Genomic DNA, 25,594 nt, shown 5'->3' on the forward strand with positions numbered 1-25,594 from the left:
TTACCTCCTGTACTTAATAAAGTGGCTGCTGAGTGCACTTTATAGGAGCACCATTGACAGCCATCCTGACAAGTTGCTTCTCCATCTGGAATGGGAGCTGAGCATTGGACCAAAAGTCCCTATGAAGGACTGTGAGAATGGCTGAGAGAATCATACCAGGGCCGGATTAAGCTAGCGCGGGGCCTGTAGCATATTTTATAAAGGGGCCCTAAATTTGAAAAATGCACTGAAGTATTAAAACATAAATTATTTACTTGCATGGTAAAGTAATTCAATGTTTTCATTTGCTATACAGCCAGATAACGACAAATGCCTGACACTTCAGTAATAGTATTACTTACATGTAGGTATCAATTTCAAATGTCAAAAGTAACAAAACTACAATTTAGAAGTTAGATTTTCTAGACTTAGCATGAGCAATTTTGTTGATGATACTGGAAATGTCTATTTCACGCAGAAGTTCATGTTCAATGCTCATTAGAGTGAGATTGTTCAATCTGTTTTGACCCATGGTGCTCCTTAGTTCATTTTAAATCCTTTTCAGTTTTGAAAATGAGCGTTCTCCACTGCAGTTGGTAACCATGAGTAACAAATAGATGCATAAGGCATTTTCTACATTTGGAAAACATGACTCCAAAGAATTGTCAGTTATCAAACGGTACAAATGTAACTCTACAAGGTCTTGTTTGGCACCAGTATGAGAAGCAAGATCAGTTTTCAACAGTTTAGTAAACTGCACAAATTCTTTATTAAGACTTTCTTCCAGATCTTCTGGATATGACTTAATAACGTTTGATGACCTCTTTACAATCTCTTCGAGTGTAAACGACTGTAACTGATGAAGAAATCCAGAAACACCATTCACCTTTAGATAAGCTTTCTGCCTTTTTGACAGGGCAGAAAGCAAGCTGTCAATAAAGGCAAGAAATGTTTGGTTTTTAAACTTCTGAGAAGACGTTTGAGTTTCAACAAATGGATCAAGAGTGCTGGAACCACTGAAATCATCATATGCGCGATTTTGCTTGAGTTCGAGTTTGCTGTTGATAACCTTCACACTTAGTCAGATCCTTGGCTTTTTGCTCAATGTCTGAAAAAGTAGACTGCATAGCTTGAATATGTTCATGCAAGGATTCATAGAGTGCACAAGCTGTGTTCAAGTCTTGGCCAGAAGATTGCAAAGAAGCACTGGTCATTTGAAAACGCTGTAATACTTGATCCCACAATATGACCATTATTCCTGTTTCCAACTTCATCATGGTTGAAAGTAGTCCATGAGCCTGTTGTTGACACTCTGCCTTCTGATCATTGTTATTTGATATGTCATCCAAGACTTGTTTTATTGCAGAAAAACTGTGTAAAAGTGCTTTTGTTGCATCAGCACAAGTTGACCACCTGGTATCTGACATTCTTTTCACAATGGGCAAATGAGCACCACCATCAGATAATGCAGCAGAAAGGAAATCCCATGGATAAGTAGAAGCAGAAAAAAATGTGTACAGGCTTTCTACAAATTGAAAGAAAATTAATGCCTCTTGGCAACATTCAGCAGCACATTTTCCAACCAAATTTAGTGAATGTGCAAAACATGGAATGTAATCTGTAAACTCTTTAATTCGTGCTTGTAAGCCACTATACTTGCCATTCATGTTGCTGGCATTGTCATAACTTTGACCACGGCAGTCTTTTATATCAATGTCATTTTCCTTTAAAAAGTCAAGTAAACTTTGAGTGAGCTGTTCAGCACTATGACCTTCCATATCCAAAAACTTCATAAATCTTTCAACTGGTCCAGGCAGCAAAACATAGCGCACAGTCAAAGTCAGCTGGTTCACATTAGATATATGTGGTGTAGAATCCAATGAAACAGAATAATACTTGTATTTCTTCACTTCACTGATAATGTGATCCAGTATGCTGGATCCAATCAGATTGACGAATTCCTCACATGTTGTTTTAGTTAGTTATGATTTATGTCCCCTTCCTTGGTTTGCATGAGCATTTATACCACGACACAGCAAGGAGCCAACACACGCCTGTACACACGTACTGTACCATGCAGCATGCAGCTCCCCCGACATGAAAACAACAGCGTTGCCAGATCATCGTTGTTGTGGCGTGGATGAAATCACAGAGCATTGTGTTACCGGTAGGTACAAGACAGTTTCTTTATTCGATAAAACAAGGTTACAGCAGGCAGAGACCCCTGGCAGAACAGGTCTAACGGCCTTGTGATTGAGGCTTGATATTTATTTGCTAAACACAAAGGACAGTTCATAGTTACAAGTATAGACAATTCTTTGAAGTTTTCACATCTTTTGATTAAATTCATTCTACCAGCACTAGTATGCCTAAACTGGCATTCATGGCCTTTAGGAATGCAAGTTAAAATCCGTAATACATTATTTGGTATGCTACGTGCGAACATAGAGGACATTTCATATTTAAAAAGCATAGATATGGTGTCTTCACAACTACCTGTAAACTTAGCATTCTTGTCTCAGAGGTGCCAGAGAGGCATTGTTACAAATGAAACTGGGTTCACAGCTTTTAGGAAATGCATTGTTATGAACTTTGTACACAGTACTTTGTCAAAGAACAGAAGACTGATGGCTGAAGTCATTTATTTAAGTGTAAATGAATCGTCTACCCAAAACCCACTCTAACAGTCCTGAGAATACAGTGAGATGCCGATTTCACCAGACTGCAACTTGCAAGCATTCAGTGTGGGCGGGGCCTGTAGCATATGCTATTTTCCTACTAGGTTAATCCGGTCCTGCTCCCAACTATTCAACGGGGACATTTATCAGGAGCACTGTGTACACAGGTTCCATGGTATTATTAAGGACCCCACCCATCGCTCCAGCATCGTCTTTGACTCTCTGCTATCAGGCAAGAGACTCTGATGCATAAAAATAAGAATGGTCAGGATGGGAAACGCTTTCTTCCCCCTATTAAGCTTCTGAACTCCTGGCTGCACCACTTTCAAAGTGTCACTGGTTATTCTGTTCTGTACCTTACAATAGGTAATTTATGCATTTTAGTTGTTTAGTTATCCATAATCCACCTTGTTATGTGTTTACCACTGTGCTTTACACCCCAGTTCGAAGAAATATTGCCTCTTTTGACACTATACATGTATATAGTTAAATGACAATAAACCTGACTTGACGAGACTAATAGTTGTGTACATATAAAGTCCTACTAATTGTGATTAATAAAGAAGTACGGTTATTAGGAAAAGTCACTGTTGTGGTTTATCAGGTGGTGAACTTCAGTTGACAACATTTGGCATCCTTGGGTGATAAGAAATGATTCTAAATAACCACAGTGTGAATTACTGAAATTTTCACTAAAGGTTGGTTTAGTCATGTCCTGCTGCCAGTCCAGTTAAGGCCACAAGTACCTGACAATGACTAATGATAAAGGATTATGATGGCCGTCTCACAGACTGCTTAAGTATAAGGTGGACTAACTGGGTAGGGGCCTCAGGTGAAGGATACCCGCCAAGAAATGGGAATGGCTGAGGAATATGTACTGGGTGAGCTGAAGCTGATCAGGGCAAAAGAGCCAACTAATTAGATAAATCAAGTGTAGTTGAATGTGCACCTACACCTAGCATCACTTTATGCACATACAATCAGTTTATGTATAGAAGCTAATATTATGTATATACAGCCACACTCATTGGTTACTTGTTTTATAGAATTGCTTTTATACATACTGTGCTTTTTATGCCTTTTTAAATGCTGCATCGGATCCAGAGTAATAACATTTCATTCTCCTTTACACTTGTGCACTGAAGAATGACAATAAACTATCTTGAATCTTGAATGTGCATGATTAGAATTGGAATTTTAAGAAGAAACTGAGAAACTATTTTGCCATGAATGAATCTAAACACAAAAGATGGCTTATTTTATGCATTAGGGTGCTCATATTAATGGTGTGATAGTAGATGTTTGGCAGCATTCAAAACAAAGAACAGTTCACAACTGCTACCTGTGGTACTGCAGTTTTCAACAGACTACAAATGTATTTTCTTTGAGAATGATATTTCCTCAACCTATGATCAGAAAGAGATTAGCGTAAGATTTGTCAGACAATTCTCATTTTCTGTTTCTCTGGAAGGACGATTACAAGAAATTTACTCCGATGATGATATTAATATCACGTCCTTATCTGCTCTTCCCCATCCCCACTTTGGTTCACTCTTCATGAGGGTTTTCTTTAGATGAAAAAAAAATTGCTGTGTCAGTGGTTAAAGAATCGATGACGTTTCAGTAACAGCCCGGTATTTCCTCTCCAGCAAATTATTGGCTATAAAAGGTAAACCAATTCTTCACCTTCAGACAGATACCTCACATTGAAATAACTATTGCTGTGATTGATTAGCTCAAAGAGTTATCATGTCTGTGATTCTGAAGGCTGTGATATGTCTCTCCTTTCTAGGCATTGTCACCTGCACGTTTACAAAAGAATTGATGCGTGAAATTATGGATGAACTGCCAGAAACAGGATTGGTAAGTGCAAAAACAAATTCATCGATGTTAGTCTCAGACTACACTGAGTTGTTGCTCATTTGTTGTATATATCAAGTTCTAAAATAGAATTGATGTTTTTATTGTTCCGTAAAGGCTATTGATTGTACAGAGACAGTCAAAATAAAGCCTCTACTAATTATTTGTGATCTGTACTAAATGACCAAATGTAACATCTTTTGTTTTGTTTCTCAGAACGTCTCATGCGATGCCGGTAAAACTTTCCACCATTCTAACCTAGTTCCCTCAATTCACTTCAACCATAATTTGTCTGTTGAGGTAAGAATAGTTTTAAATGATAAGCCTACATGTTTTAATATGGGAATAGCATTTGCCATTTTGTAAATTTTAATTATTTAACATGTAGCGTTACTAAATAACTGCATTACCAGTGTCATCTCTATTAAACACTTGCTTAGTTTAATTGAGATTTTCCAGGTGCCAGATATATTAATTGTAGATTAACACTGTTACTTGAGTTCACAGTGCATATTTAAGATACTTAAGAGAAGTTTGGTTAAGTGTGTGGATAGGAGGGGTATGGAGGGCTGTGGTCCAGGTGCTAGGGTCGATGGGACCAGCCAGAGCAACAGTTCAGCACAAACTAAATGGGCTGAAGGGCCTGTTTCTGTGCTGTAGTCCCTATGTAAAGGCAGTAGATTTATGACAATGTAAATCTTGTGGCATATCATCAAAGGATATCTGTGCAAACTTCAAATTATATAAATAATGAGTTAACATTGCAGTCCATAATCACTTTCACAATCTCAGCATGAGTCAGTGGGATGCTTTCTGAACTGTGGTATGCATGCTACCCGATGCAACAAACGTAGTTCCATCTTAAAACTTTGAGGACTCAAGCCAGAATGCAAAGTGCCATAATCTGCATGTTGAGTGTGTTTCTTTCAACTGCAAGGTGCTTATTTAGCACGGTTGATTACACTCTTGCCTGCTCAGGATTCATTGTGGAGATCAGTGCATGGACATCTATCCTGGGTTCCAGTGTATATGGTGTGAGTAAAAGATTAACTAAAGAAAGAATTCAGTGGGTCAGGCAGCATCTGTGCAAGAAAATAAACAGTCCATTTTGGGGGCGGGACTCTTCATCTGGAATGGAAGATTAGAAGGAGGGCTAGTCAGTGTGAAGAGGTGAAGAATGAAGGTGAGGCAAGAGACATGCTCCTCTTGTTATATATAATATATATACCCTCAGTGGACGCTTCATTAGGTACACTTGTAGACCTGCTGGTTAACGCAACTCTTTAATCAACCAATCATGTGGCAGCAACTCAATGCATAAAAGCATGCAGACATAGTAAAAAGATTCAGTTGTTGTTTAGACCAGACATCAGAGTGGGGGAAGAAATGTGATCTAAATGACTTTGCCCACGGAATGATTGTTGGTGCCAGATGGGTTGGTTTGACTCAGATACTGCTGATCTCCTGGGATTTTTACACAAAACAGTCTCTACAGATTACAGAGAATGGTGCGAGAAACAAAAAACTTACTATGAGTAGCAGTTCTGTGGGAAAACCACCTTGTTAATGAGAGAGGTCGGAGGAGACTGGCCAAGCTGGTTGAAGCTGACAGGAAGGTGACAGTGACTCAGATAACCACACGTTACAACAGTGGTGTGCAGAAGGGCATCTCTGAAAGCACAACATGGTGAATCTTGAAGTGAATGGGCTACTGAAGCAGAAGACTATGAACATACAGTTCATGGCCACTTTATTAGATACAGGGGGTACCCAATAAAATGGCCACTGAATATATATTATAGAGTGTTTCATTATCATAGATGTTATCTAAAGCGTGAGATGTCCTTGTCCAAGGGATCTTGCGACACTAAAGAAGGAGAAATTGGAGTTTTCCCTGGAATTCTGATCAATCAAATCCACTAATAAAATTGATTATCTGATCATGAATGCAATGCAACTTGTGAAATCTACTTTTGGGGCATATTCTTTACTCAGAGTGTGAAACAAGCAGTGGAAGTGGTAGAAGCGGATTTGAATTTAGCACTTAACAGAGGCTTGGATAACTACATTGATGGGAAGGGAATGGAAGGCTACAGTCTAGATGGGACTAGGCAGAATTATAGTGTGGCAAGGACTAGATGGGCTGAAGGGCCTGTTTCTGTGCTGTAGTAATCTTTGACGCTACTAGTTGCTACCTTTTTTACATTACAAGAGTGTTTACTTCAGTAGTTGCAGAGACCTCTGGAGCATTCTGAAAGGGATGTCAAAGCCACTATATAAATGCAATGTGTATGTTCTTTGCTGCACAGCAATTAGCACTGCTGCCTCACAGCTTCAGTGACCTTGGACGCTGCATTTGCAAAGTTTGCACGTTACCCCTCTAACTGTTTCTGTTTTCTCTGGATTCTCACAGTCCTCCCACATCCCAAGGATGTGCTGGCATTTTACTGGTTGCTGTAAATCATTCCGTATGTTAATTGAAAAAGGAATCAACAAAAATTAATAGACACTTGTGAGAGTTCCAGGGGTACAGGGAAATAAGTGGGGCGGGGGGAAGAGCTATGTACCTGATGTGCTTTTGCTTTTTCCTATGCTAAATGTAATTCTGTTAGCAATATTTGCATTAAGAACACTCTTAAATGTGTCCAAGGTTAGCTGGATGAACACCTTCCTCTTCAGTAACAGATTATATTTCTTAATACCGCTTTTCTAGAGTCAATAAATAAAATCTCCTAATGGACTAATGTATTATTTTCCAGGGTAATATAAGGAAGCAGCTCTGCGAAGCTCGTAAAGCTCTAGATAAGTGTAAAGGTCATAACTTAAAGAAACTTCGTATAAACCTCACGAGCGCAGGCGGACTGGTGAGTGTCATTCAGAATGTATCGCTTTTTTGGAATGGAATGCAATCAAAAAAAGTTAAAGCTAATATTTAGTTAATAAGTGATATTTATGATCTGTAGCTTAATCATAAGGAGCGGATGCATATACTAGCTCTCAATCAGATATGGCCAGCAATCAAGTTTACTCGCAATCATACCAACTTCAACTGTAATCTGCAAAATCAAAATTAACCATTTTAAATTTACTTTTGATTACAATCAACGTTTACAGCACTGTGCTGAAATACTGGAAGCACTAGTAGGTCAGAGATACAGAATTAACCTTTCAAGTTTACATCCCTTTGTCAGAACTGGGAAAGAGAAAACACACTTGTATTTCATTTCAGAACAGGTGGGGAAGGGATGGGTAACAAAGGTGAATATCGCTGATAGAATAAGACCAAATGAGTAAATGTTGCAGTTAATAATATACTATACTATCAGTTATGTGTTGCTAACATCAGAGCTGTGAGTAACTCATTTGATCTTACTCTATCAGAGATTTTCTCTCTGTTCTATCAAACGTCTGACATATTCTTTGTTACTGAAAACCAATTTGTCTTCTCTATTTCCCAATCCTGACACAAGATCTTAGATCAGAATCACTAAGTGTACTGCTGTTTGCACAGATGCCATCTGACCACCTAAGTGCTTCTATCATTTTCATCTTTTACAAAGTATTTCAGAGCATATGCTGTATTTTTGATATCTATGCAAACCATAATGCTATTTAAGTGGCTGTGCAAGTGACGAGAGTAACATACATAAAATGCTGGAGGTCAGGCAGCATCTATAGAAAGGAGTAATCAGTTGACATTTCAGGCTGAGACCCCTCATCAGGACTCAGTCCAGAATGTCGACTGTTTATTCCTTTCCATTTACGCTGCTTGAACTGCTGACTTCCTCCGGCATTTTTCTGCATTACTCTGGATTTCCTGCATCTGCAAAATCTCGTGTTCAAGTGTAGAGAGCACTTTTTGCAGTCCACATGTATGCTATCAAGTGAATACATGAGCAATTGTAATTAGTAATTATCCAAATATCTTCCACTTATTTTGTTACAAACTTAAATTGGTACTTAAAGTAACTAAAGGTTTCTACCATATGCAAAAACAATTCTTAATCTTGCAATCCTTGAAATACTTAGTTTTTTTACTTTCTTTCCTTGCAGAATTGTCAAGTAAATTATACTCAACTCGATGAAGTGAAGTTATTGACCAAAAGATTGAAATTATTCGCAAGAAATGTATTTGCAAGATTCAACTGGACAAAACATGATGCACACAAACACACAGTTTGAAGAGTATTTATTTATTTATTAGTACCGTTTTATACAAAGCATGACAATCAATGTTTATAACTCAAGACATTTCTAGATTGTATATGTGCTGTGATATACACTCAGTGGCCTCTTTATTAGGTACTTCTCTCAACCAAGTGTGGCTTTCTTCTGCTGTAGCTGATCTACTTCTGAGATGCTCTTCTGCACAGCACAGTTGTAACATGTGATTATTAGAGTTACTGTCACCTTCTTGTCAGCTTGAACCAGTCTGATCATTTGCCTCTGAATTCTCTTGTTAATAAGGCATTTTTGCTCCTGAGATACTTAACCATCCTGTCTGGCATCAATAATCATCCTATGGTCAAAGTCACTGAGATTCCCTCTTCTCCAGCTCTGTATCTCTTTCACCAATCAACTTCCCAGCTCTTTACTTCACCCCTCCCCCCTCCCAGTTGCACTTATCACTTTGTGTTTGTTTCTCCCCTCCCCCTGCCTTCTAGCCCCGACTCGTCATCTTTTTTTCTCCAGTCCTGCTGAAGGGTCTCGTCCTGAAAACGTCAACTGTACTCCTTTCCATAGATACTACATAGCCTGCTGAGTTCCACCAGCATTTTGTGCGTGTTGCTTCGACTTTTTTTTTCCCATTATGATGTTGGTCTAAACAGCATCTGAATTGCTTGACCATGTCTGCATACCTTTTTCATTGTGTTGCTGCCACATTATTGGCTGATTAGGTATTTGCATTAACAAACATGTGTACAGGTGTACCTTATAAAGTAGCCACCAGTGTATATGTGTCATATGTTTTTTTAAATGAAATATTTCAATGTGTAGCATAGACCTTTGAAACTCCTGGATCCTATTTAAATATGGTTATATGAAAGCAGTGAAGGATTATGATATTACTGATGGTTGGGACCAGAAGTTAGGGTGGGATCCAAATGTTAATGAACCATGGACGTGTGTGGAGTGTCAGATTAGAAGTAAGGGCAACTATGAACAAATTCACCCATGCTGGAGGAAGGCATGGTGCAGTTAAGGGAGGGAACTCAGAGAAGAGGAGAATCCAATCTTCCAATCCAGAAATATTCATCAAATATTTTAATGAGTAATACTTGCCTGGGCATCTTTGAACGCAGAGCTGGAGAGCCACCTTTTTAATTTGAGCACAGATTCAAGAGGCATCATTGTCTATCGACATTTTAATTTTTATGAGGTTCCCAACCAGTTCTGAAAGTACGCTGCATGTTTCAGAGAAGTCAGACGTACTTGAGGCGGACCTATCAGGAACATAGATGGAAAATGATGTGGGGGTTCAGACATCGTTTAAATTCTCACCTTTCTTCCACACCTCATCACACTGCTACAACTGCAACTTTCCTGACTGAATTAAAACCTGCTTTTATCCAGTTATTATTATATTAAGTAATTTTTGTGGTAAGAATTGATTTGCAAATTTTACTTTATACACAAATTGAAAATACCTACTTTCTGTATTAAACTTCTGTATTTAATATCTATTTTATATCAATAAATTATATATTTTACGCATATCCTGGTATAATGTTCTGGATGTATGCTTTTTTAAAACTGTACATGGTATAATTAACTTGATTTTATTATTATTCGTGTCAGAAAAATATATAAAACATTGACTTATTTTTCAGTTAAAATTCACTTACATAAGAAAATAGTGGAGACAAGAAGGTAAATAAAAAAGTTATTGATGACACCAATTTTGAGTGCTAAATATCAAGATTGCAATAACTTGTGTAGAGAAGGTGTTAATTCAAAGCTGCATGCATAAATTGCATTATTTGCACCTATTCATCATCATCATCATTGTGTGACATGTGGTATGACATGGGCGATCATGGTCTTCCATTTGACTACCAAGAGAGGGATCGTTGCCAGAGTGCAAGGTCCCCTTCACGCTGTTGCTCTATCCATGACCATGGTTATTCTCGGCAAATATTTCTACAGAAGTAGTTTACCGTTGACTTCTCCTGGGTGGCATCTTTTACAAGATGGGTGACCCCAGCCACTGTCAATACCCTGCAGAGTTGGCTGCCTGGTGTTAGTGGTCAGATAACCAGGACTTGTGATTGGCACCAACTGCTCCCATGGCTTCATGTGATCCTGATCGGAGGGGCTAAGCAGGGTGACCTGCAGGATAGCGGGGGGCGGGGGGAAGGAGCGCCTTGCATCACCTTTGGTAGACATGCATCTGCACCCCACCATCCACAATACATATTACTCCATTTTAAAAATCAGGTTCTTTGACATCATTGAATTTTGGAAGAAGAGCAAGCAGGCTAAGTTATTAATGCTGTTTAAAGAGGAAATCGATACATTCGGAAAGATAGAAGAATTGAGGAATCTGAACAGAAAGTGCAAGGAAATCTCACTAAGGTTATGGGGAACTAATGCAGAAAAATAGATGAAGCCTGTAGCAGACCACATTACCATTCTGAATAACGAGGGTCTACGTGGTTACTACTGCTCCTATTTTCTTATGCTCTCAAACTGCCTTGATTTTGCAAAGTGGCAGAGAATGGAATTCACAGAAATCACCCTTTGCAGTATTAACTGCTTTAGATTTCATCTCCGCACACCTGTGCAACACACAACAGTGAAGTAATGCCCTTGCACGTGTTCAACACCATCACATGTAAATCTTTTTCCCAAGAAATAACGTTCAAACCAAATGCACTGAGGAAGTAATGGGATTAGTGTTGAACAAACAAGTAATAGAATATAGAAGTATGAACACAAGAGAATTTACAGATGCTGGAAATCCAGAGTAACACACACAAAATTCTGGAGGAACTCAGAAGGCCAGGCTACATCTAACAGAGGGGAATAGACTGTTGATGTTTTGGCTGAGAATCCTCCTCGTGGGAAGAAAGGCAGAAGAAGCCAGATTAAAAAGTTGGGGGAGGCGAAGGAATACAGGAGATAGGTGAAACTAGGTGAAGGAGAAGGTGGGTGGGGTACAGTATAGGGGTATGAAGTCAGAAGCTGGGAGGTGGAAACAGTAAAGGGGCTGAAGAAGAAGGAGTCTAATGGGAGAGGGGCAGTAGACTATGGGAGAAAGGGAAGGAGGAGAGGCACCAGAGGGAAGTGATGGGCAGATGAGGAGAAGAGAAGGGATAAGCAGTGAGCCAGAGTGTAGAATGGCAAAAGAGAGAACGGGAAAGGGAGGAGGAAGAATTACTGGAAGTTAGAGCAATTGATGTTCATGCTGTCAGGTTGGAGACTATCCAGATAGAATATGAGGTGTTGCTCCTCCAATCTGAGATTAGCCTAATAGAAAATAGAAATATATAATATTTTGAGAGCTATAGATAAGCTAAATAATCAGAATATTTTTTCCCCATGGTAGGGATATCAAAAATAAGGCGCACAGCTGAAAGAAAGGCGTTTTCAAGGGGATCTGAGGAGTAAGTGTTTTACAAAGTGCTTGATAAATGGGATGAGCTGCCAGAAGAAATGGTGGGATAAGATACAATTAACATGTAATTAACAGAACAGCTTGTTAGTATAGTGTTTAGCGTAATGTTTTACAGTGGCTGCAATCAGTTCCCGGGGTTCAGTTCCTGCCTCTGACTGTAATGAGTCTGTACATTCTCCACATTACCATGAGAGTTTTCTCCAGGTGCTGCGGTTTCCTCCCATATTCCAAAAGACGCATGAGTTAGGGTTAATGAGTTGCGGGTATGTTATGTTGGTGCTGGGACTTTGGCGAAACTTGCAGGCTGATGCAAATAACTCATTAAATTCCATGTTTTGGTGGTACATGTGACAAATAAAGTGAATCTTCATCTTTTAAACATATCACCCAGGACATGCTCTCTTCTCATTGTTACAATCAGGAAGGAGGTACAGGAGGCTGAAGGCACACACTCAGCGGTTCAGGAACAGCTTCTTCCCCTCGCCATTGGATTTCTGAATTGACAGTGAACCCATGAATACTACCTCACTATTTTTTGTTTCTGTTTTTACACTGCTTATTTAATTGAACTCTTTAGTATACATGTATGTACTTCTGTAATTCACTTTTTTTTTAATATTATCACGTATTGCATTGTACTGCTGCCGCAAAGTTAACAAATTTCATGACATATACCGGTGATATTCTGATTCTGATTATAACTCTCTGCATGCCTCTGTGAGGGTAAGGGTAAAAGATGGTAATATTAAGTAATTTTTGGATAACAATGGAAACTGAAAGTTTAATTAGAAATAAGAAGGAAGCATATGTCAAGTGTAAGCACCTGGTATTGAGTGAGTCCTATGTGGTTTATAGGGGATATTGGAGAGAACAGAAATAAATTAGAAAGGCAAAAGGAGGATTTGAACCAGCCTTGGTAAGCAGGATTATGAAGGACCCGAAAACCTTTTGTAAGTACCTTCTTCTTCATGTGCCTTGCACATTACACGCTTGGGCGATCATGGCTTTCCACATCGAACGATCTCTGGCAGTGTCAATGATATCTCGCACACTTAGATCTGTTAGTTCTTTCACAGTGTCCATATATTTTCTTCTTTGCCTTCCTCTTCCGTGTTTCCCAGGCATACGGCCTTGTAATGTAAGGCATTCTATTTCTCCCTTTCTGATGACATGGCCCAGGAATTTAAGTTTCCTCTCATTTAATGTTCTCATTAAAGATCTTTTTGTATGGGCACGTTGGAGTACTGTCTCATTAGTTACCCTATCTCTATATGATATTTTCAGCATTCTTCTAAGAAACCACACTTCTGTTGCTTCTAAGTTTCTTTGGAGTCCTGCTGTTATAGTCCATGTTTCGGAAGCTTACAGCAAGACTGACCAGATGTAACATTTTAGTAGCCTAAGCCTTGTTGTCATAGAAATGTGTCTGCTGGTAAAAATGGGTTTCATTTTTTGGAAGTTGATTTTGGCAATGGCAATTCTTCTTTTTATTTCTACTTTACTTCTAGTATCTTGTGATATAAAACTACCAAGGTAATTAAAGCTGGTCTTTTGTTCAATCTCTTGGTTACCGATGTACAATTGGCAGTTGGGAGTATCCTCGTTTCGATATTACCATGCATTTTGTTTTTTTACAGTTGATGGTTAGACCAAAATCTGCACTTGTTTATTCTAGGATGATTTGTAGGTTTTCTGCAGCACTTGCTATTAGGCTGGTATCGTCTGCATATCTTATATTGTTGATGTTAACATCTCCAGTTTTTATCCCATCTGGGTCTTCCATTTCTCTGAGAATCATGGTTCAAAATTGGTTCAAAATCAATTATTACCCCTCAACTAACTGGCTTTTGAACCAGAGGGGATAACTTCAATCACCCAACACCGAACTGATTCCATAACCTATGGACTCACTTTTAAGGACTCTACATCTCATGTTCTCAATATTTACTGATTTTTTTCTTTCCTCTGTATTTGCAGAGTTTGTTGTCTTTTGCACACCGGTTGTTTATCCATCCCTGTTGTGTGGTTTTTCATTGATTCTATTTGTGCTGCTTTCAATTTACTGTGAATGCCCAGGAGAAGACAAATCTCAGGATAGTATTTGGTGGTATATACATCTTCGATAATAAATTTACTTTGAACCTTGAACTTTGAAATCTCTAAATAAAAAAATAAAAAATGAAGAAGGTAGATAAGGAAAGAGAAGGCCCCTTCAGACTCCATTTGGGAAGTATATGAGTGGACAAGCCCTCTGCTCATTACTACAATCAGAAAGCAGTGATAGGAGCCTGAAGACTCACACTCAGTTTTTTGGGAATAGGGTCCTCTCTTCTGTCATCAGTTTTACATAGAACAGAGAACAGCTCCTTCGGCTCACAACATTGTGCTGAACCAGCTAAGAAGCAGATCAAAACCCCTCAAAAGTTAATCCTTCCTAGCTACAAAACATCCATATCCCTCCATCTTCCTCACCTTCATGTGCCTATCTGAATGTCTCTGAAAAGCCTCTAAGGTATTTGTCTCTACCACCATACCAGGCAGTGCATTCCAGGTATCCACCACTCTCTGAGTAAAAAAACTTACCCCTTTGTACCTACCCCCGTTAAACTTCAATGCATGCCCACTGGTATTAGAGATTTCCACCCTGGAAAAAGATACCCCTTATCTCCTTTATTTCTGAATTGTCAATGGATTGCTCTACTTCACTATTCCTCTTTTCAATATTTATTTATCCATTTGTTTGTTTGTTTGATGCAACTTATGGTAATTATTATGTATTGCAATGTACTGCTGCCATCAAACAACAATTTTCATGACCTATGTCGGTGACGATAAGCCTGATTCTGATACAGTCAGGATCGGAGGATCGGAACGGCGAGCTGTTGGTCTTCCACTCTTGCTGTTGCAGAAGCGACATCTCTCTCTCAATGGAGAGAGAGAGAGAGAGAGAGAGAGCGCGCCTGTCTGAAATACCAAAGCACTGGATTGAGGACTATGGTTTTTGAGGGACGCTAGATCAAGGTCTCTTTGGGGGCTTTTGCTATTGCTTGCATGATGGGGGGGGGGTGGTGGTCAGCGTTTCTGTTGGTGCAAGTGGTGGGGGGTGCTCTGTTGTTACATTCATTCATTTTTAGGGCTCAGAATGGTAGAGTTAAGTCAGGCAGAGCAATAGTCATAGGGGACTCAATAGTTTGGGGGACAGATAGGAGATTCTTCAAGAGACTCCAGGATAGTGTGCTGCCTCCCAGGTGCTAGGATCCAGGATGTCTCTGAACAGTTGCAGGATATTCTTGAAGGGGAGGGTGAGCCGCCAGAGGTCATGGTACATGTTGGTACCAATGACATAGGCAGAAGAGGGGTAGAGGTCCTGCAGTAAGTTTAGGGAGTTAGGAAGGAAGCCGAAGGGCAGGACCTCCAAGATGGTCATCTCCAGATTACCCCCAGTGCCACGAGCGAGAGGAAGTTAGAGCATGAAGATAGCGCAGATGAATGCGTGGCTGAGGAGATAGTGCAGGGACCAGGGTTTCAAGTTCTTGGATCATTGGAACATTTTCTGGGGAAGGGCTGACCTGTACAAGTGGGACAGGTTGCACCCGAACTGGAGGGGAACTAATATCCTGGGCTGGAGGTTTGCTAATGCTGTTGGGGAGGGTTTAAACTAGACTTGCAGGGGGGTGAGAAGTGAAGTGAAGAGGCAGAGGACGGGGCAGTTGGCGCACAAGTAGAGACAGATTGTAGGGAGTTTGAGAGGAATGATTAGCAGATGATAGAGCAAAGATGCCCTCAGCCAGATGGTTTGAGATGTGCCCATCTTAATGCAAAGAGTATCATAAACAAGGCAGATGAACTTGAAGCATGGATCAATACATGGAAATATGATATTGTGGCCATTAATGAGACTTGGATGTCTTAGGGCCAGGAATGGCTGCCGAGTGTGCCAGGCTTTAGATGTTTCAAAAAGGACAGGGAGGGAGGCAGAGAAAGTAGGGGAGTGGCGCTGCTAATCAGGGATAGTATCATGGCTGCATAAAAGCAGGAAGTCAATGAGTCATTGTGGGTGGAAGTCAGAAACAGGAAGAGGGTAATAACTCTACTGGGTGTTTCTATAGACCTCCAATAGTAACAGAGACATCAAGGAGCAGATACGGAGGCAGATTCTGGGACAGTGCAATAATAATAGGGTTATTGTGATGGGTGATTTTAACTTTCATAATATTGATTGGCTTATCTTTAGAGCAAGGGGTTTAGATAGGGTGGAATTTGTTAGGTTTGTTCAGGAAGGGTTCCTGACACAATATGCAGATACGCCAACTAGAGGAGAGATTGTACTTCATCTGGCATTAGGAAATGAACCTGGTCAGGTGTCAGATCTCTTGGTGAGAGAGCTTTTGGGAGGTAGTGATCACAACTCTATCTCCTTTACCACAGCGCTGGAGTGGAATAGGAGCAGACAATTTGGGAAAACAGTTAATTGGGGTGGGGGAAATATGATACTATTAGGCCGGAACTTAGGAACATAAATTGGGAGCAGATGTTCTCAGGGAAATGTACAGCAGAAATGTGGAAAATGTTCAGGGAACATTTGCATGGCATTCTGCGTCGGTATGTTCCATTGAGGCAGGGAAAGGATGGTAGGTTAAAAGAACGATGGTGTACAAAGGATGTAGAAATCTAGTTAAAAAGAAAAGAAAATGTCAGGGGTAAATTTTTTACGCACAGAATGTTGAGTGCGTGGAATGGGCTGCCGGCAATGGTAGTGGAGGTGGATACGATAGGGTCTTTTAAGAGGCTCCTGGATAGGTACATGGAGCTTAGCAAAATAGAGGGCTAAGGGTAACTCTAGGTAATTTCTAAGGTAAGGACATGTTCAGCACAGCTTTGTGGGCCGAAGGGCCTGTATTGTGCTGTAGGTTTTCTATGTTTTTATGTTTCTAAAAGCTTACGAAAGCTTCAAGAAGCTATGTACTGTTAGAGCTCTAGAAAATTACAAGGGTGCCAGGAAGGAGCTCAAGAATTAAATTAGGAGAGCTAGAAGGGCCTATGAGAAGGCCTTGCCGAGCAGGATGAAGAAAAACCCCACTGTATTCTACAAGTATGTGAAGAACAAGAGGATGAGTGGAGTTAGAATAGGGCCAATCAGGGGTGGAAGTGGAAACATGCATGGAGTTGGAGGAGGTAGTGGAGGTACTTAATGAATACTTTGCTTCAGTATTTGCCAGTGAAAAGGACCTTGGCAATTGGGGGGGATGACTTATAGCTGTCCGAAATGCTTGACAGTGTAGACATTAAGAAAGTTAGAGCTTTTGAAAGGTATTAAGTTAGATAAGTCGCTGGGACTGGACAAGATATACTCTAGGCTACTGTGGGAAGCAAGGGAGGAGATTGCTACACTTGACCTCAGCCAAAAGGCTGAGAAGCGATGGGAGGAGATTACTGAGCCTCTGGTGATGATCTTTGCATCATCAATAGGGATGGAAGGTTGCAAATGTTGTCCCCTTGATCAAGAAAGAGAGAAGAGATAACCCAGGAAATTATAGACTAGTGAGTCTGACTTCAGTAGTGGGCAAGTTGAGAAGATCCTGAGAGGCAGGATTTATGAGCATTTTGAGAGACGTAATCTGATTGGGGATAGTCAGCATGGCTTTGTCAAGACAGGTCAAGCCTTCTGAAACTGCTTGAATTATTTGAGGATGTAACAAAACACATTGATGAAGATAAAGCAGTGGAAGCAGTGTATATGGATTTTAGTAAGACATTTGATAAAATTCCTCATACAAGGCTCATTCAGAAAGTGAGGAGGCATGGGATCCAATGAGACCTTGCTTTGTGGATCCAGAATTGGCTTGCCCACAAAAAACAAAGGGTGGTTGTAGATAGTCGGTATTCTGCATGGAGGATGTTGACCAGTTGTGTTCCAAAAGGATCTGGGACCCATCCCCCACCCCCAACCTCTGCCTTGTGATTTTTATAAATGACCTGGATGATGAAGGAGAAGGCTGGGTTCGTAAGTTGACAAATGACACAAAAGTTAGGAGTGCTGTGGATAGTCTGGAGGGTTTTCAGAGATTACGGCAGGACATCGATAGGATGTAAAACTGGGCTGAGGAGTGGCAGATGGAGTTCAACCCAGAGAAGTGTGAAATGGTTCATTTCAGTAGGTCAAATTGGAAGACAGAATATAATATTAATGGTAAGACTCTTGACAGTATAGAGGATCAGAGAGATCTTGAGATCCGTGTCCATAGGGCACTCAAAGTTGCTGGGCAGGTTGACAGTGTTTTTAAGAGGACATATGGTGTGATGGCCTTCATCAACCATGGTATTCAGCTCAAGGGGTAATGTTAAACTATAGAAGACCTTAGTTGACCCCACTTGGAGTACACTGTTCAGTTCTGGTCATCTCACTACAGGAAGGATGTGGATACTATAGAGAGAGTGCAGAGGAGATTTTCAAGTATGTTCCCTGGATTGGAGCCTTATGAAAATAGGTTGAGTGAACTTGGCCTTTTCTCCTTGGAGCAACAGAGGATGAGAGGTGACCTGAGTGAGGTGTATAAGATGATGAGAGGCATTGATCGTGTGGATAGCCAGATGCTTTTTCCCTGGGCTGAAATGGACAACACGAGGAGGCATATTTTTAAGGTGCTTGGAAGTAGGCACAGGGGAGATGTCAGGGGTAAGTTTTTTTTGCGCAGAGAGTGGTGAGTGCGTGGAATGGGCTGCCGGCGACTGTGGTAGAGGCAAATACAATAGGATCTTTTAAGAGACTCTTAGATAGGCACACAGAGCTTAGGAAAATAGAGGGCTATGTGGTAGGAAATTCTAGGCAGTTTCTAGAGTAGGTTACATGATCGGCACAACATTGTGGGTCGAAGGGCCTGTAATGTGCTGTAGATTTTATATGTACTATATTCTATAATATTAAATTGAACCATTTGAACCAGACTCTTTTTCTTCTGATGTGGGTTGTCTAGGATTAGAAGGCATAGGTTTAAGGAAAGATGGGAAAAATGTAAAGGAGATCTGAGGGGCTTTTCACCCAGAGTGTGGGGTTTAAATGGAATAGGTTGCCAGAGAAAGTGGTAGAAGAAGAAACAATTGCAATATTTAAAGGTTTTTGGACAAGGATGCAGCCCAATGTGGGCAAATGGGGTCAGCATAGAGAGGCACTAAGATGTGGCATGGACAGGAAGGGCTGAAGAACCTACCTCTGTGCTGGACAGCTGTGACTATGACAATAATTAGTGTATTATCTGGAAAAATTAAAGATTAAAGATCAGATTAGCTTTATCTGTCACATGTACATTGAAAAATCAAAACATTGAAAAGGGCAGTTTGCATCGACAACCAAAGCAGTCCAAAGATTTTCCTGAAGACAGCCTGCAAAGGTTGCCAGCCTTCTGGTGCCAACATGCCAAGCAACAACCCACTAGCCCTAACCAACGTGTGTCTGGAATGTAGGAGGAAAGCTGAGCACCTAATAAGAAACCCACACAGTTACGGGGAGAACGTAGAAATCCCTCGTAGAGAGTGGCAGGAATTCAACCCCAATCGGTGATCGTCGGCGCTGTAAAGTGTTGCGCTAAATGTGACCCGATGACCAAAACTTTCCAACCTTCTTACAGTTTGTCACTTATGAGCAATTATGTAATAAAATGATGCAGAAGCTCAGCAGGTCAGGCGGCAGGCTTTTCCCACTAAAATTGGGTGAGACTGGGACCAGAGGTCATGGGTTAAGGGTGAAAGGGTGGTGAGAGTGTGAAACGAGCTGCCAGAATAAGTGGTGAATGCAAGCTTGACCAACGTTTAAGGAAGTTTGGGAGGGATATGAAGGGCTATGGTTTGGGTGCAGGTCGATGGAACTAGGCAGAATTATGGTTCAGCACAGACTAGATGGGCGGAAGGGCCTGCTTCTGTGCTATAGTGTTCTGTGACTCTATGACTATGATTCTAACATCTGTGGAAAGAAGAGTAGTCAAACTTGCAGGTTAACGACCCTTCAACAGAACAGTATATGGTAGCTTTCAGTCGAACAGATGGGTGGAACAAAGAGATGATCTCTGCTAAGGTGACTTTGTGTGGTGGATGGATCAGATGAAGCTCCTGTGGTTGTGTCATGTATTAATAATGTGGCTCAAGCCTATTGAAAACATGTTCAGCAGACCAGACTGTATAAAAAGAGGAAAAGAAAAATGGTTGGCAGATGAAAATGGTTCTTATACGGACAGAGAGAAAGGGTAAGTTACCACAGGTTGGAGGATTAGATAGTGAGTCTGGAAGGCTGTAAGAGTGCCCAGACAGAAGATGAAGACGTGTTCCTCAAGCTTGCACTGGTCTTGCAACAGTGATGGTTGCTATAGACAGAGAGATCAAAGTGGGAGTGAGATGGTAAGTTGAGATGACAGGTAGCTGTAAGCTCAGTTCTGGTGACGTTAACCCAGTTTCTCTTCCCACAGGTGTAGTCTGACCTGCTGAGTATCTCCATGGGCGTTAGGATTACTCCTGCAGACTGATGTAGGGTCTCCACAGTGAACTTACATTTCACTGCACAAAGGCAGAGGGGACCACATCGTCAACATTGAATGCAGTACATGAGACCAGAAGTACAAGTGAATTGCTGCTTCACCTGGAATGATAGTTTGGATGGCGGCATGGCAGAAGGTCAAGAGGCAGGATGGAGAGGGTGGTAGGCCAGGAATAGTGAATGGAGCAATCTTTATGTCATGCTAAAATGGGAGGGGGAGAGAATAGATGTCTCAAAATTTATGAGAATGATCCCAGGAATGAAAGGGTTAACGTACGAAGAGCAAATGATGAAAATAGTCTACACTTTATTCCTTCTATCAAAGTACATGGCCATACACTTCCCTACAGTGTTTTTCAACTGCCGCTTCTTTGCTTATTCTCCTAATCTGCCTAAGTCCTTCTGCAGACGTCCTGCTGCCCCAACACTATCTGCACCTCCACCTATTTTTGTATTGTCCACAGACTTGGCCTCAAAGCCAGCAATTCCATCATCCAAATCAGTGACATATAACATGAAAAGAAGTGCTTCCAACACCAATCCCTGTGGAAGACTACAAGTCACTGGCAGACTACCAGAAAAGATGGTGCAGATTTACTGATGCTGTGATTGACAAATTCAGTCAATTTTAGGGCACTGTCTGGTTTGATAGATAAGGAGATGAGATTGGAGTTGGCAACATCACACACCAAAAATAATTTCAGGCTAAAACTCTTGTTATCATTTCTGGTTGCCTCACTGTAAAAAGGGTGTGGAAGCTTTAGAGAGGGTGCAGAGGAGATTTACCAGGTTGCTGTTTGGATTAGAAAACATGTCTTATGAGGAAAGGTTAAGTGAGCTAAAATGTTTCTCTTTGGGGCGAAGGAGGATGAGAGGCAACTAGACCGAGGTTTCACAAACAAGAGAAAATCTGCAGATGCTTGAGATCCAAAGCAACACACATGAAGTGCTGGAGAAACTCAGCAGGCCAGACAGCATCTATGGAAAAGAGTAAACATTGGACGTTTCTTCAGTCCTGTTGAAGGGTCTTGGGCCGAAACATCAACTGTTTACTCTTTTCAATAGATGTTGCCTGGCCTGCTGAGTTCCACCAGCATTTTGTGTGTGTAGATAAAGGTTTATATGATGAGAAGAGGCAGAGATTAGACACCTTCTTCCCAGGGCCACAATGGCTAATATTAGAGGACATCCTTTAAAGATATAGGAGCAGAGGTAGGCCATTCAGCCCATCGAGTTTGCTCCGCCACTCAATCATGGGTGATCCAATTTTTCCAGTCATCCCCACTCCCCTGCCTTCACCCCATATCCTTTGATGCCCTGGCTAATCAAGAGCCTATCTATCTCTGCCTTAAATACACCCAATGACTTGACCTCCACAGCCGCCCATGGCAACAAATTCCAGAGATTTACCACCCTCTGACTAATTTCTCCGCATCTCAGTTCTAAAAGGATGTTCTTCAATCCTGAATTCATGCCCTCTTGTCCTAGAATCTCCTTCCATGGGAAATAACTTTGCCATATTTAATCTGTTCAGGCCTTTTAACATTCTGAATGTTTCTATGGGATCCTCCCTCATTCTTCTGAACTCCAGGGAATACAGCCCAAGAGCTGCCAGACGTTCCTCATACGGTAAACCTTTCATTCCTGGAATCATTCTCGTGAATCTTCTCTGAACCCTCTCCAATGTCAGTATATCCTCTCTAAAATAAGGAGCCCAAAACTGCACACAATGCTCCAAGTGTGGTCTCCCAAGTGTATTATCCTGCTCTTATATTCTATACCTCTAGAAATGAATGCCAATATTGCATTTGCCTTCTTCACCACCGATTCAACCTGAAGGTTAACCTTCAGGGTATCCTGCACAAGGACTCCCAAGTCCCTTTGTATCTCTGCATTTTGAATTCTCTCCCCATCTAAATAATAGTCTGCCCATTTATTTCTTCCACTGAAGTGCATGACCATAAACTTTCCAACATTGAATTTCATTTGCCACTTCTTTGCCCATTTCCCTAAACTATCTAAGTCTCTCTGCAGGCTCTCTGTTTCCTCAACACTACCCGCTCCTCCACCTATCTTTATATCATCAGCAAATTTAGCCACAATTCCATTAATACTGCAGTCCAAATTATTAACATACATTGTAAAAAGAAGCGGTCCCAACACCAATCCCTGTGGAACTCCACTGGTAACTGGCAGCCAGCCAGAACAGGAACCTCTTATTCCAACTCTCTGTTTTCTGCTGACTAGCCAATGCTCCACCCATGGTAGTAACTTTCCCATAATTCCATGGGCTCTTATCTTGCTAAGCAGCCTCATATGCGGCCCCTTGTCAAAGGCCTTCTGAAAATCCAAGTAAACCACATCTACTACAGCTCCTTTGTCTACCCTGCTTGTAATTTCATCAAAGAATTGCAGTAGGTTTGTCAGGCAGGATTTTCCTTTCAGGAAACCATGCTGGCTTTGGCCTATCTTGTCATGTGCCTCCAGGTACTCTGTAATCTCATCCCTAACAAGCAATTCCAACAATTCCCAACCACTGATGTCAGGCTAATAGTTTCCTTTCTGCTTAAATAGCAGAGTAACATTTGCAAGGTGGGAGGAGGAAAGTTTAGGGAGTGATGTCAGAGGTTGTTTTTTTTTTCCCCACAGAGAGTAGAAAGTGTCTAGAATGCACTGCCAAGGGCCATTTAAGGTACTCTTAGATAGGCACTTGGATGAAAGATAAATGGGGGGTGTATGGGTAGGAGGGAAGGGTGACAGTTAAAGTGGCTTTGGTTAAATGGTCTTAACAACATTGCTGTTCTGTTCTATGTTCCATGTTCTTGATTATGTAATTGTGGTAAACTCCATTCCTTTATTTTAATAATGATTTTGATGGATTTAGCTACAGAATTTGATGCCACCTTTTCTGTTTATTTAAATAAATTGCTATCTATTCCCCAGGCAGCCACCTCTCTAAGAAATCATGTTCCCTGAAAACCAGAACCCTGGCACTGTTGTATGACGTTCGTTCTGCATGCCGAAGGGCCACAGTTCGATCCTGGGCAGGAATATGCTGTAAACCCAAGCGGCAGCTGGCACTAACACAGGGCAACAGCAATGGCACCATTGAATGAAGGCCATCATTTGGGTGCCATGGTCACAGAGCGGATGATGTGACACTAATATAGCTCGGGGCGTTCCAGAGTTCTGAGATCAATTCTGGTGTCACCTGGAAAGAGATTGTACATTCTGCCAGTGACTGGGTTGGTTTCCTCAGGTGCTCCAGTTTCCTCCCAAAAACTGGTCAGTAGGTTAATTAGTCATTGCAAGTTGTCCTGTGATTGGGCTGGGGTTAAATAGGTGAGCTTCTGGGTGGCACGGCTCGTTGGCCCAGAAGGGCCTGTTAATTAAAATTTAAAATCGAAAAATTTGGACCAATGTTTTTCTACATGGTGCAACAAGGCCCTTTTCCAGATCAAGTAAATCGAGGAAAAAACTTCTCCTTCTCTCAACCAAAGAGTTAGAGTCACATAACACAGAAACAGGCCTCAGGACCAAATAGTGTCCTTGTCAATGATTTTGCCCATCTACACAATCCTATTTGTCTGCATTAGGTCTGTATCCTGCATTGACTTTCCAATTTAGTTTTAAGTTTATTTGTCATCGCTGCTTGTGATCATTATAGCTGATGATATTCCCCCACTCCCTACCTCTCTTGGTTATATGCAAGGTCTCGTGCAGACTCATGGATTCGCCAACACTGGGTCTTCAACTTTCCCAACAGACTTGCAAAGATTTGCACACTTGGGCTGCAATCATTGGGCCTCAATTTCTGGACTTCTCATTGACTTTCAGGCTTTGATCTGGATTTCCAATCTTCAGGCTACGATCTTCGGTATCTACCCAGGACTCACTGATGATTAAGAATGAAGTCTCAAACTCTAGGCCTCAAAATATGGACTTACCAGTGACGAGACCTCAAACTCCAGTCTCACCAACTCAAGTACTCACTGAGAGATCCCACTTTTCCTGGTGAACAGTGAGACTCGACGTAAATTGGGAGACCGCTTCGCCGAGCCCCTACGCTCCATCTGCCAGTAAAAGCAGGATCTCCCAGTGACCATCCATTTTAATTCCAATTCCCATTCCCATTCCAACAAGTAAATCTATGGCCTCCTCTGCTGTTGTGATGAGGCCACACTCAGAGTGGAGGAACAACACCTTATATTCCGTCTGGCTAGCTTCCAACCTGATGGCGTGAACATCGATTTCTCGAACTTCCAATAATGTTTCCCACACATTCTTCACCATTCCCCATTATCTTTTCCCTGTCTCACCTTATCTCCTTGCCTGCCCATCTCTGGTGGTCCTCCCCCTTTTTCTTTCTTTCAGGGCCTTTGGTCCTCTCTTAACCCCCTTCTCCAGCACTGTATCTCTTTCACCAATAAACTGCCCAGCTCTTTATTTCATCTCTCCTCCTCCCTCCCGGTTTTACCTATCACCTTGTGTTTCTCCCTCCCCTCCCTCGACCTTTTAGCTCTACTCCTCTTCCTTTTCTACTCCAGTCCAGCTGAAGGGTATCGGCCCAAAGGGTCGACTGTGTTCTTTTCCACAGATGCTGCCTGGCCTGCTGAGTTCCCCCAGCATTTTGTCTGTGTTGCTTGAATTTCCAGCGTCTGCAGATTTTCTCTTGTTTGCCCTTCAATACTGTTTCCTCTCGTCTTAAACTTATGCCCTCTTGTTTTTTTTTTAATTTACCACTATAGGAAAAAGATTCTATCTGTGCCACTGATTAAAATAGCTTCTGTCAGTCTGTTATCAGATTCCTGAATGGACCCCTTGTATGAAATAAGATGAACTCTTGAACTGTTGGTCTCCTAATCTTTTACCTCACAGAATGCATCTAATTGCACTTAATTTTGCACTTAATTTTTCAACCTGCACTCCACTTTC

This window comes from Mobula hypostoma, chromosome 7, assembly GCF_963921235.1.
Source record: "Mobula hypostoma chromosome 7, sMobHyp1.1, whole genome shotgun sequence".
In the NCBI taxonomy this organism is placed as follows: domain Eukaryota; kingdom Metazoa; phylum Chordata; class Chondrichthyes; order Myliobatiformes; family Myliobatidae; genus Mobula; species Mobula hypostoma.